The 14,333-nt window shown below is 41.3% G+C and overlaps 1 protein-coding gene and 1 long non-coding RNA gene across 2 annotated transcripts in view; both read left to right on the top strand.

Moving 5' to 3' along the window:
* KCNB2 (potassium voltage-gated channel subfamily B member 2) overlaps nucleotides 1-14,333 on the top strand; it is a 304,602-nt gene that overhangs the window by 103,527 nt on the left and 186,742 nt on the right. The window lies entirely within an intron of this gene.
* The window catches only part of LOC127045455 (uncharacterized), a 60,777-nt gene continuing 54,341 nt past the window's right edge, over nucleotides 7,898-14,333 (top strand). The window contains exon 1 of the long non-coding RNA XR_007772729.1: nucleotides 7,898-8,111. This is a non-coding gene — a long non-coding RNA (uncharacterized LOC127045455). The remainder of the gene's footprint in view (nucleotides 8,112-14,333) is intronic.

Consider the following 14,333-nt stretch of genomic DNA (forward strand, 5'->3'; position numbering starts at 1 on the left):
TGTGTTATACCTGGAAGAGCTTTTGCTTTGATTTCATTCCTATTAAGGCTTTGGTTGATGAAGTAATTAGTTACATAAATAATTGTCCATTCAGGGGCTACTTGGTGAAAGAAGTGGAAAATATTTAACTTTTGGGAAGTTTTCCAAATTTATATTTCAGTTACAGTAATATTGGAAAATGAAAGCTGTGTGAAGTAAAGTTATGGACTCAAGTATTTACTGTCCAGTGCTAAATTTTCTGATAAAACCTTGCTGTTGAAGTTTACCTAACATTACAATCCATGGTGCCTTTGTGTCTGCTGAAGTCAATGACAACAGCTCTGAGCCATACTTCTCAGTGGTATAAGAGCTGCAACTGTACATTGACTTGTCTAAAGGCCCAGATGTGGTTCATCCATATAAATTTCACTGGGTATTCGTCTCCAGTTTGAAACACCTATATTAAAATGATTTTTTTTATTTATTAGGGAATAGATTCTACCAATTCATTCAATAACCCATTTCTGTAAATTCAGTTGTTAAAATAATGTTACACTGATCTACAAAAAATTGAATATATTTAATCTTGATAGGAAATGTGCGATGAGGGTTTTGAACCTATTGAACATTGCAGGGTAAAAGTTCCCAGGTGCAAGGTCTGATTTCTATTTAAAGTTGTCACTTTAAGACTTAAACCAAGTGAATTTGCATCCTCCCAGTCCTTCTTCCTGCCAGCCCATCCAAGGTAATAACCCATAGACAGGGCAGAGCATACATGTCTGGAACAAGAGCGAATGAGGGCTTTAATATGATATGTGTCGTGGTAGATGTCTCACTGGAGATTGGATGCCCACTGTGTTAGGCAATGCACAGTCTCAGAGTGAGAGACAGCCCCTGCCCTCAGAGAACTAACAATCTCTTGGACAGACTGCGAACTCCTTACTCACTGGTGAACATTTACTCACATGAGTAGTTTCAGTGAAGTCAGAGGGATTCTCATGTAAGTATCTGCTCACTGGTCTGAGTAAGGGGCTCACACTCTGCCCCTAATTAGATAAGACAGACAAAGGGTGGGAGAAAATAAGTATTATTAGCCCCTCTTATAGATCAAAACTGAGGCAGAGTATGATTGAATGGCTTCCACAATCATCCAAAAAAACCTAGATTTCCTGAGTCCTAATCCAGTGCCTTAAGCACAAGACCATCCTTTCTCAGAGAATGAGAGATCTTGTGAAGGGAGGTGGGAGTGAGTTGAAGAGAGAAAGAGGAAAGAGAGAAAAAAGAAATATGGTTTAGAAACTCAGAGATAGGTGTCATGGGGCACACCACTCACCGCTGGACTGGGGCCTCCTCCTGGTACTCTGGGGATTAGCTTGAAGCCGATGCCCCCATTTCCATGGTTTGCACATCGTCACCCTGCCTCTGCTGTCTGTCTGCAGCCACTCTTGCCGACTCAGGAACCACAGCATCCTCTTTGTGGCTCAGCCCTCCAGCCGTGTCCTCATCCATTCCAGGGGAATATAACTCCTCAATAGTCCTAGGCAGTCCTCTCACTCACTGTCTCATTGCCACTCGCTCTGTGGCAGATAGGGGAACCAGAGCCTGCCCCCTTCTTCGGGTTCCAGCCCAGGGTCCCTCAGCTCAGCAGTCTGGGCCTTCTCTCTCAAGCCTCACTGCTCTATCTCTGGGCTTCTTCCTGCCACTAGGTACCTTTTTATTCCTGTGCTTACCAGTTCCCTAAGCCTCCTCCCTCTTTCCAGGGAGTAACTGCAGCCTGCAGTCTCCACTCACTCCTCCCTTTCTCCAGGAAGTGTCTGCCTTTTCCAAGCAGCCTCTTCTCCTTTCAGTTCCTGGGCTTTATAGTTTAGGCCCAAACTAAAAACGTAAGTGAGAGATCCAACCCTGTGAAATATGTACAAGGCGTGGGCTTACATACCAGGTGTGAAATCCTGGCCTCATTGAAGTCAGTGTGAGCTCTGCCTCTATGTTTTAATTTATTTTTATACATAATACAATCAAAACTAGTGGAATATATTAATTTTCTTCTCTGGTGTTATCCTATGTGGGGAAAAACAGTGAGCAGAAATGGGATAAACAGTTAGTAAAGCCCCATACTTCTCTGGATTCTCCTTCCTTTAATTGCATTTGCTAGTAGCTTTATAACTGTCTTTACTGTGATGACATGTTATATTAAAGGGGCCTTTTAGATGATAAATTAGATTGAGCTAGTAAAAGCCATGTCGTGTCTTTTATTACATTTTTCATTTGTTGTTATTTTATGAGAATTCAGGCTGCCAGCAACTGTAGTCTTGGTGCTATTGGAAGAACAAGTAAGAACAAAAATGAATACTCATCAGTGTGGAAGCTACAGGAGAGTTCAGCAGTTCTCAACCCTTATAATTAGGGTGACTATATGTCCCGTTTTGGCTGGGACAGTCCCTTTTTTAAGCCTTGTCTGGGCCATCCTGACTTTTTTTTCAAAAGGAAGCACTTATCCCGTTTGCTTTCGCTGACATGATTGGTTGGCAAGAGCAAACAGTACAGATGCCCACTTTTGTCAAAGTTGAGTGTGGCGGAATGTGTGTGGGAGGTAAGCAGAGATGCCAGCCCCCCACAGGTTGGGAGGAAGAGCTGGGGAGGGGGGCAGGCAGCATTCCAGCATGGGCGGGCAGGGTTCCAGGATGGTTGACAGCCTTGCAGAGGAGGGGCACGAAGGGTTCCATGGGTGACAGACTCGCGGGGGGGGGGCTTGGGCGAGCGGCTGGGTGTGGGAAATATGGTCACTCTACTTATAATTAAATTAAGAGCCCTGGAGAAAGAAGCCATTGTCTGGCTGCTTTTTATGTCAATTCAAAAAATTCCCAATCATTGGAAGCAAGATCACCACTGCTCTTTGTAAATTAATGCATATGTTCTTTCTGTTAAAGCAAGCACTGAACTGGATAAAAGTAGTCACAGCTGGCTGTGCAAGGGTTGTTTGCTTCCAGACTAGAAAAGGGCTCACATCTATATCCCTTTTGTGAACATCCCCAGACTCTGAGGTGTTCAAAATCTGAACCCAGATTCTAACTTTGCCCCTTGAAACAATCTCTGTTTTGGACATGAGTAAGGCTAATACTGTGTTTAATCATTCATGCCTGTGCTTGCCCACAGGAATAGTCATCTTGTTATACTTCCTGGAATGACATAGTAGGAGAATTACAGGTATTTTTGTGAGTTGCTACTGAATAGCACAATGTAATTTTAAAAAAACCACATTTCTCTGCTAAAATGTCTTTAGACAGAAGTACACCTCTACCTCGATATAATGCTGTCCTCGGGAGCCAAAAAATCTTACTGTGTTATAGATGAAACCACGTTATATCGAACTTGATTTGATCCTCCAGTGCACGCAGCCCTGCCCCCCTGGAGTGCTGCTTTATCGCGTTATATCTGAATTTGTGTTATATCGGGTGGTGTTATATCGGGGTAAAGGTGTACTGTTAAGTAATTCTACCTTCTCTCTGATCAGTGAGAAATAAAATAGCTTACAAACCACTACTGCAATGGTATTAAAAGTCAGAGCTTGTTAGAGCTAGGATATATTATCAATACCTTTGGACACTAATTCACTGCCATTTTGTTGTCTGGGAGTGATTACTTCTTACACTGTTCCACCTTGAAAATTTTGTGGTGCTAAAAATGCAGCGTATACGTAGGCTGGCCAAAAGGCAGCCAATTAGAAAACTGTTGCTTTGCCATGATCTGTCTTTTTTATTTGTAGACTGGAAACTTCTTCCTTCCTCACATCTGTTAAAGCAAAAAGAAAGAAAGAGAAAGAAAGAAAAGCACAATGAGCTGGGTGTCAGAGTAGAGGATAAAAGAAAAGTCATGAGGGTTCAGTATAGTAGCTGAGTCTTTTTTTCATTCAAGCAATTATAAATGGCAGATATCATGTTGGCATTAAATTTAGGATCCCCAGCTGCCAAGTAGAACCTATTTATGAGAGTTTCAGTCATTCAATCTGACAGTTGCACTTAACAATATTTACAGTAACCCTTTGGAGGGTGTTTACATAAAGTAGATTGCAACATATGTATTCCAAGGCTCTGGTTTTGCTGGCAGTGGAAAATGCCAGTGTTCTAAGGGTTAAACAGTTTTCGATTAGTATTTGAGTTCCTTTTGATAACCCTTTTGTAAATGGTAGATTATTTTTAAAATCTTTTTAATAGAACAAGCTTCAGGGGTGCATCAATCTTTCTTATGATTGTGCAAGTACAGTATATCCACATGGCAAATGATAGAACAGGCAAGATATTTCCAGTAACCAGTGAGCAGGAAGCTCTCTCAATGCAACTGTTGGTGAACTTGTCACTAATGCAACAGAAGCCCAAAACCCTGCATCAATCTTTACTGTGTGTATAGAGATAGTATTTACACATACACAGCTTTTGTGAATGTGTATATATATGAATCTCTTGGGGATCTTCAATACAGGGTGAATAATTACTATATTGCAGATCTCTTGTTCTCAGAATTTTCTATAATCAAAACAGCAGTTAAAGCAAAACGCCAATTCAAAGCTTTCATATAAAATTGGCCTGGCATGTACAGAGTTTAGTTTTTGTCCTTTCAGGGTTTCCAGGCTAGGAATATACAAAAAGTTTATTATATGGATATTCTGTGAAGAACAGTAAGAAAGGCCTGTTACCTTTAAAACACGCATTATTTTTGATGTTTGCTGCACCAAATGTGTGCCTCTGCTAGGACACCATGTAGTAACATTCTGGTATTTTGATTTCTGAATAAACACTGATTGAATAATGAAAATTTCATTTCCTAAATCAGTTTTCATAGGTGTTGACATTTTGTCAATATGAATATCTTTTAAGGATCTATTTACTACTATCCCTCAGATTAGGCAAACTAAACTAAATTTTAAATAATTCTAGTATGCATTTCATAATGGTTGGTGTTTGTGTACTTTTTGAACTTCAATCAGTTTGGTCAGGGATATAGACTGGTCATTTCCATGTTATACAGGGCCAGCCTTAGGATTTATGGTGCCCTAGGCGAGATTATTAAACTAGTGCCCCTGTGCCTGATCTGCTCTTAGCAACACAAACATAAGCTTACAGTATTGGAAAACTTGCCATATTCACGTTATTAAAACCAGTTTAACTTAATTAAGCACACTGTAATGCTGATGGACTAGCACTAAAGAAGCAGCACTATAGAAAAAATTCTGATATGACAGAATGATGCAAATAATATATATTTTTTAATTTATCAAAATTTTATTGGAAATTTATATGAAGAGGTATTGAAACAAAGATTTGTTTTTAATTAAAAGCAATCTTTCTGGCTTTTTTGGCTGCAAAATCAGTAATAATGTCATCGTACGACAAAGACAAAGTCGTGTCTTGTTCGATTGCAAGAATAGCAAGACCAGTTAAGCGTTCCTGACTCATTGTAGAGCAGAGATAGTTTTTAATGAGCTTTAGTTTTGAGAAACTCCGTTCTCCTGATGCTACTGTTACAGGAATTGTCAGTAGAATACGAGTGGCAATGTACATTAGGATATATGTCAACAAGTTTGCGGGTATGAATAAACTGTACAATGTCCATCACCGATTTTGCATGTGGCAACATTGATGACAGTGTACTCAATTCTTCGTACAGTTCAAGTCCATTTAAATCAAAACTATCACCGTGCTTTAGGAGGCTCTCTAAGTTCTTGCACTTTGTCATTAGTTGCTCTTGTTTTCCTATTTCGTTGAATTTAGTTATGTCACACAAAAATCCAAACTGTTCATGGTGTACTTGCAAGGTATTAAACCTTTCATCAACAGCAGATGCTGCTTTATCCATCACAACATTAAAAAATTCAACCTCAAATTTCTTTTCTGGATCATCTATAGGCATGATCTGCTGTACAGATTCTTCACAAAGAAGTGTCCCTGGCCTTTTTAACTCATATTAACTATGTATTTACTTTATGAAAGTTGGAGAAAACACTGTGAAAACGTAAAACATTGGCTGCCCAACTTCTGGGCTGGCAAAAGTTATACTGACTCACAGGGAAAAAAAAAAAGCAGGAGAATCTTAGTACAACATATGGTCACTCTATACCAGGGGTCGGCAACCTTTCAGAAGTAGTGTGCCAAGTTCACTGTAATTTAAGGTTTCTCGTGCCAGTAATACATTTTAATGTTTTTAGAAGGTTTCTCTCTCGTGCCAGTAATACATTTTAATGTTTGTAGAAGGTTTCTCTCTATGTCTATATTATATAAATAAACTATTGTTATTGTCTGAGGTCTTGGCCACCGGTCCTGCTCAGGCCACTGCCAGCTGAGTAAATGAAACCCCAAACCGGCAGCGGGCTGGTGGCTGGAACCCTAGACAAGGATCCCAGGCCCTGCTCAGCCCGCTGCTGGTCTGGGGTTCTGACCACCAACTCCTGCCAGCCAGAATCCCGGCCGCCAACCCCCCCTCAGCCCGCTACCAGCCTGGGATTCTGCTCACCCAGGCTGGCAGGAGGCAAAGTGGGGCTGGCGGCTGAGCTCCTGACTGGCAAGGGGCCGGCAGCCGGAACCCCGGAGTAGCAGTAGGCTGAGTGCTGCTGGCACCCCAGACTGGCAGCAGACTGAGCTACTCAACCCCCCACCGGCCCTGCTCAGCCCGCCACTAGCCCACTCAGCCCGCTGCCGGCTGAGTGAATGGAACCCCAGGCTGACAGCAGGTTGAGTGGTTCAGCTGGCCTGCTCAGCCCACTGCCAGCCTGGGGTTCCTTGGGGGTCCCCAGGCCAGCAGCAGGTGCTGAGTGGGGCCGATGGCTGGTATCCCAGCTGGCAATAGGGCAGCAGCCGGAACCCCAGAGCAGTGATGGGCTGAGCCGCTCAGCCTGCTGCTGCATACCATCAAAAATCAGCTCACCTGCCACCTTTGACACGTGTGCCGTTGGTTGCCGACCCCTGCTTTATACACTAGTAAGGAGATGAGCATATTACAGTTGTTGGAGGGCTCTTATCAGGAGTAACAGGCTGTAGGAAAGTCAGTCAAATTTTTTTGTTTCTCTGATGAAAACTGGCCCACTCCCTGCCTCAAACCAAACCTGTTACTAATAATTGTCAACAACTTAATTTTCTGTTTTTGGCTAAAATATTGATTTTTTTTTAAAAAAAAAATATTGAAATTGGATTCAGGATTGTTAGCAAGAATTTTTGGCAAACAAAGTTGTTAAATGACAATCTAAATGGCAACACAGTACTGCTTTCATGCTTGGCTCACCCCCCAACCTGCTGGTCCAACAGCTGCAGTAGAGGAGGATATAGGTGGAAAACTGCAGGACCCCAAAATCCACCTCTTGGGGTGCAGAGTGGCAACAGCAAACCCTCAGGTCCAATCACACGCCAATGGGCACCACCACCAGCCTTACGGACCATGGTGAAGTTAGCACAGCATCTGATCTCAGGGACAGGGCACCCATGGAGCCATAGCAGCTCATCCTGCCCTGTGCAGCTCCCCCCAGATGAGATGGATCGCTGGCAGCTGCCAGCCCGGGGGAGAGGCGCTCCCCAGCTAGGGTGGCCAGATCCGGATGTCCTGATTTTATAGGGCCAGTCCCGATATTTGGGGCTTTGTCTTATATAGGCACCAATTACCCCCACCTAGAGTGACCAGACAGAAAGTGTGAAAAATCAGGACAGGGATGGGGGGGGAAAGGAGCCTATATAAGAAAAAGACCCCAATATTGGGACTGTCCCTATAAAATAGGGATATCTGATCACTGTACCCCAATCCCCTATCCTGATTTTTCACACATCTGGCTAACCCCAGCCAAGCCCTGTGTGACATTCCAATTCTGGCTGCCTACCGAGGAAGTGAGTTACTTTCACTTTCATTCCTCAGCAGGCAGGCAGCCAGCCCTCCCCCCCCCCCATCCTCCAGCACCTCACCCAACCCAGCCCTGACGGAGGGGAGAGAGGAGAGAGAGAGGGGTGCTCCTGGGGAGGAGGGAGAAAGGAGGGGGTGCTCCGTGGGGCAGGGGGGAGAAGAATGGATGTTATGGGGGTCAATAAAGGATACTGGTTCCAGAGCCGCAGAGCCTGCCTCACCTGACCTCAGCCGGGGGGAAAGAGTCACACTCACAGGTGAGCTCCTTCCCCAACCCCTGCCCCCTCCCCTTCCCAGAGACCCCAGCAGCCAATCCCCTCCCTCAGACTGTGCAGCACTCTGGTCTCTCTAGGACTCAGCAGCCCTGCTTCTGCACTGTCTGGGCTGCCTGCAGAGTGGTGCCCCCAGGCAGAGTGAGGCCCTACGCGGCTGCCTATTCTGCCTATGCCTAAGGACGGCCCTGATGTTATATATTATAAATATTCTAATCCAGCCGTTCTCAAACTGTGAGTCAGCACCCCAGAGTGAGGTTAGACAGGGCTGGCGTTAAACTTGCTGGGGCCCAGGGCTGAAGCCGAAGCCCGAGCCCCATTGCCCAGGGCCGAAGCCAAAACCGAAGGGCTTTGACTCTGGGTGACAAGGCTCAGGTTACAGGCCCCCAGCCTGGGGCAGCAGGGCTCTGGCAGGCTCAGGCTTTGGTCCCCCCTGCTGTGGTTGTGTATTACATTTTGTTGTCAGAAGGGGGTTGCGGTACAATGAAATTTGAGAACCCATGTTCTAACCAAATTTTCTTGCATTAGCCCCAAGCTGTTGTTTTTTGAATGTACCCAAAAGCAGATGGAAATATGCGCCAAGATTTTTTTTGAAAGCCATTAATACCATTGATATTCCATTTCTTTTCACACCATTATCTAAAATCATATTGAGTTATACTTTTGGTGACTTAAGAGCCCAAGTCCCATTGCCGCAAGTTGACTTCACTAAGAATATTTGGAGAAGGATTTGCAGGATCAGACCCTTAGGCCCAGTCCTGTGATCATGTAAGCATGTGTTTAATTTTACTCAGATGAGTAGTCCAATTAATCTCAGTGGGATTTCTCATATGTATAGAGTTATTCTCCTGCAAAAGTGATTCCAGATCAGGGAGTTAGTCTTCATTTGGCTAAGTTGTCCATATTTACTGCTTTTAATTTTTCCTAACAAATCAATCCCCACAGCTCTTTGAACAGTTGTGTAGATGAGACCCATGATAATTCTGCATGTTCTCAGAGGAGACCATCCCTGTTCTTTAATCTTGATGTGATTAATGCATTTTCCTTTATGGTCATAATTAAATTTATTTTCTTATTTTAACAATAATCAAAGAATATATCCAAGTAATGCTAGTGACTAAGAGATGCAGAAAATTAATCCATTTTGGGAGGTTTTTGAAGGGAGAGAGAAGCAGCATAACTTGTCAAAATTAAAAACAAATAATTCCCTATTAATTTAGTGCCTGGTCCAAAGCCCACTGAACTCAATGGAAAGATTCCAATCAATTTCTGTGTTTTTGATCAAGTTAGTATGTATTCATAATTTTTAAAGTGTCACTGCGGTCAACTGGAGTTGCTCGTAGTTTAATTGATCTAACTGACATTTTTGGCAATTGTCAATCCAGCTGAATTGTTCCTCATAAACCACAGATCAATTTGGTCATCCGTTAACTAAAAAGAAAAATTGAATGCAAAATCTGATCCAGGGAGCATTTAATTCACGTACAAATCTGTTTCAAATGTGATATTCATTTGGCATCCCAACATGTCACATGGAATTTTATGCCTCACAGTATATGTTGGACAAAGTAAAATATATGATATCATTAGGATTATGTCACCTGATTGGGAAGGAGAGCATTGTAAGGAAGGATTTTTCTTAGGGCTAGATTTTGACATGAATTACATATCTGCGCAAGTTAAGCAAAAGGCAGCAAGAAAATTCCTTACCTCTTTACATCTCTATGGGCTTCCAGAAGCTTGGGTTCAGGTGCAAATGAGTTAGCAAGGTTATGCACCCACTTACTACCTCCCCGGAGCAGATGGGCAGGGAATGGGTGACATGCTGAGCTACACTTCCCCCTCTGGGATGTCACAAAACCTATCCTTTAAAGAGCTGTTATAGGGATGTGGTTAAATTCTAAAATAAGCAAGATAAAAAAATTAAAAGCCAGAAGATTATAACTAACATGAGTGGAAAAGAAGTGTGAAAAGAAGAGGAAAAATACATGCTCAATCTAAACTTTTAAAAATGCTTTACATTTAGAACAAACATAAAAGGGTCTACTAAATTTTTGATACAGAAACCACTTTGTGGATTGGCACTTTTTCTTAAACTCATAGAAAGTATCTATTCTAAGAGAGAATTCAGGGGTTTTAAAGGGAGATTACGGTAGGAATTATTCAGAAAGTTCCGGATTTGTCTCTTTTGCCAGCATATTTAGTCCACACCAGTTTAAAGTATTACTTTTCAGGAGGTACATAGATCTGTTTGACTTTGCTTTATTTTGTAGAAAACTAGGCCATATTTCCCTTCCAGCAAGGCTCAGTTCACACTTTGATATCTGGTAGCATAGTTTCTGGACATGTGACTGTACTCTGATTCCATTAGCCTTTAACTAGTTCTGTATATATGGTTGTTTGAAAAGATATATGGGGGGCTGAGGGGGATATGTATCCAACAGTTGCTAGGTCTTCAGTCTTTCCTGTGTCATGCAAAACTCTGGACCACTCAGAACCTCAAAAGAACACAGAATCCTATTAGATTCTCTTCCAGACATTCTCTGCAATCATCATTTATTTTTCTAAGGCTTATGCCTAATCACTTTTTCTCTCTCTCTTCCTTTTCATCTAGGTAGGGTGACCAGATGTCCCAATTTTATAGGGAGAGTCCTGCTATTCGGGCCTTTTTCTTATATAGGTGCCTGTTATCCCCCACCCCCTTTCCTGATTTTTCACACTTGCTATCTGGTCAACCTACCTCTAGGGTGGCTTCCTTCGGCAGCCATCTTTTATTTGCAACATAGTATCCTGGTAAATATGCCTCTAAGTACTGATATTCTCATTGATGATACTATGTTGTGGTCTGTGTATTATTTGTTTATTCAGTCAGTAGAAGTCTTCTGAGGCAGATAGTAAATAGTCTCCATTCCTGTTTCTTTTCACATGCACATTCACATTCAAATCTTACATCTTCTTGTTGTTAGGAGTGGACAGTAGCATTGTTCCGCCTTCCCTTTGTGCTGAGGTTTAGTCTGCAGCATTTTCATAGGGTTAAGCTTTTCAAAATGCTGCATCTGCTGTGCTAATACATGTCTTAATTTGCTTGTCAACTTCTTCATTTCCTGTGATCTTTGTTTCCTCATTAGCACAACTTATCAATCATATCGGTGTACTCTCTTCATTCATATTCAGATTTCTAGTTTATGTTATCTTTGTCTTCTCTGCATTTATTCTGAAACAAATCTTGCCATCTTTTATTTGGACTTTGTCTTTGACATTAATCTAGCCCATGTTATCCTTATGCCAGACAATATCATTAGCAAACTCAAGGCCATTAAGTCTGATGTATTCCATTTGTATCCTTGACCCACATCAAAACATTAAACTTTTTAATTACCCAATCAATGGATAAGGCAAACAATAGAATGTCACTTGCAGTCGAGTTTTCAAATTAGGGGATGCCATATTAGGACATCCGGATCTTCCACTTGGACTCCTTTGGGGTACTCATTGAAAAAGAATGAATCAAATTGAGCATGAGTTGCACAACTGAGCCATAATTACAGTCATTTAACCACGCCTTCCTTTAAATTATCATGTTACTTGTATATACCCGAGAAGCCGAGTGTAGTGATATACTTAAACCCAAACTTTTACCAAAGGAAGCTAATCTGAAAAAAGTTAAGCTAAAAACAAGTATTGAAACTAAATTTACAAATGGTAAATACTGAATTCTGGAGGATAGTCTATTACTCACAGCCACAGGGGACAGTACTATCAGCCAGCATGCAAACTCTGCTTCATGCAGCCTAACTTTATCGGTTGAGTTATTTTCATAACAGTTTATCTTCTTGCATCATTTATCTTGTCACCAAAGATAGGCCCATTATGTCTTTGCTTTCTGGAACTAACTGCCAAAATGGCTCTTTAACATTTACAATCTTTACTCATCCAGGGCATCACATCAGAGACAGTCAGAAAGACATGCAGGGAAAGAAAACAAAGACATTGGGTGGAAATTTCATTCTCACAGTTAAGTATAAGCTAGTGAGAGGAGGGAAAAGTGTTTCATCCACACAAGCACAGTCCATTATCACATTGTGCAGCCCTTACTCCAGATTACATTTTAATAAATACAAATGTGGAAAAACAGCTTTCCAAATTACATCAGAAGGTTGGATGCTGTGTGCTGCAACTGATTAGACCAGGGACCAGATTCAGCTCAGGCTCATGCTGGCAGAAACCAAAATAAACCCTAATATAGGGCCTTGACAGCAGAACAACTGCTAGGAGGAGGAGTAGCACCAGAAAGCCTCCACAGCCTGCCAGGGAGCAAGGAGGGGTCCATAAGAGGCCACTGCAGCACCAGAAGTGAATGGCACTGTCTGGCATAGAGATATGAATGAGACAACTGAGGAATATTCTGATTCAGTGTATTATCGTTAACAGTCTATAGAGGCCTATCAAAAAATGAACTGCCCGCAAACCCTGAGGGGGAGAGTATCTGCAGAAGCATTACCAGCCCTCCTTTGGAGTGAATCCTCCTGGGGCACAAGGAAGCTAGGAGAATGGTACATGGAAGTGTAATTCACATCTTTTTTCACCAGCTTCATTGAGTCTGTGCCAGCTATTTCTCCCCTTGAATCCTAAAAAAATGTTTCAGAAGCCTGGAGCTTTCAGTAGTGTTAAAACATTTTTAAGGTTATTGCTTGAGAAAATTATAGTCTTGTTTTATTGGGTCAGTATTAGGAGCAGGTCAAAAATTTTCTATCTACATATGTTGATGGAAAATGTTTTTTTAATTCAATGGAGATTTTTCCATTTTTGTGGGAAACTTTTTGGTAACTTTTGAAAAACAAAACCTTAGAAAATTGTTGAAGAAAAATTTCATAGATAACAAAAAAAAATTTTTTGTCAAATTGTCATAGGGAAAAAACATTTCCTAACTAGCTCTAGTCGGTAATTTGAACCATGAGAAAAGCTGAGTGGTCAAACATTGAACTTGTGCAGGGAAGTTTAAAATGCAGTTTTGTTGTAGTTTTATTATTTGGAGGCCTGATCCTGCAAACATTCCTGGGCATAGTCTTTACTGTTGTGAGTAATCTCATTGGCTTCTGTGGACCTGATCCAAAACTCATCAAACTCAGTGGAAGTCCTTTCGTTACTTTCAATGGGAGATGACGCTTAGTATAAGACTGAGCCTAAATGTGTTTAGTATGGATAAATAATACAGAATCTTTAAAATAATAGACTACAACTGTCACTTTTAAAGGAAAGCTGCATGAAAACATTTTTAAATATAAAATCAGCAGAAACATGAATGAATAGTGAAAATGTTCTGTTAATCTCTGTGGCAGTATTATTAATACAGAATTATTAAAATGTTTTTAACGAAATAGAGAAAGAAATCATCTTTAATGTTATTAATTACGGTATCTTTGGAACAGGAGTGAAATAACGTGGCTAAACAATAGCCATTTCTGTCTTTAAATCCATTCTTCTTGTCGTTGTCATTGTTAGAAATAACAATTTGTATGGGCAATTTGTAGCATTCTAAGATTTTTTTTAAAGCTCAAATGAGCTATTTGGTTCTTTTGTTTCTTTTTTAAAGTAAGGGACAGGTGATCCTGTACGTCAGTTGGATATGTAGTGTTGGTGTTAGGTAACCTAGCAGCGGAATTTGATCTCTGACATTTTGCTAGACAATAATCCATTTTTTCCAGACGAATTGTTCGGGGACAGTTGGAAAGAACCACACCAAAAAAAAAAAAATCTTTGCTCTCCTCAGACATGCTCATTTCCTGTGCAGTGAATTGTACTTTCTTGTGTATTTGTGAGGTGGCAGTTTGGAACATGAAGCCTTGATTCACTAGTGCATTGCCTCTTGTGTAGTCATTTAGGCCCTGCTTCAGGAAAGCACTTAAGCATGTACATAATTTATCCATAGTCTTAAGTCTCACTGATTCATTGTTACTTTAAAGCACTCTATGTACTTGCACTTAAGCCTTTTAAAGATTCTGTACTTAGTGCATGTATTTAAGTACATTTTAAAGGTACTGTACTTAAAGCATAAGTAACTTTTTTATCTGACAGTGCTTTTTCAAAATAGTTTTTTGGAACAATCACATCCCTCCCAACTGTACTGAATTCTGGTTGGCCCCCAGAATGCACTGTCCTGGCTTGGGAGCTTCAGGCTCAGAGTTCCAGCTGCCTGAGCACCTATTT

This window comes from Gopherus flavomarginatus, chromosome 2, assembly GCF_025201925.1.
Source record: "Gopherus flavomarginatus isolate rGopFla2 chromosome 2, rGopFla2.mat.asm, whole genome shotgun sequence".
NCBI lineage: Eukaryota > Metazoa > Chordata > Testudines > Testudinidae > Gopherus > Gopherus flavomarginatus.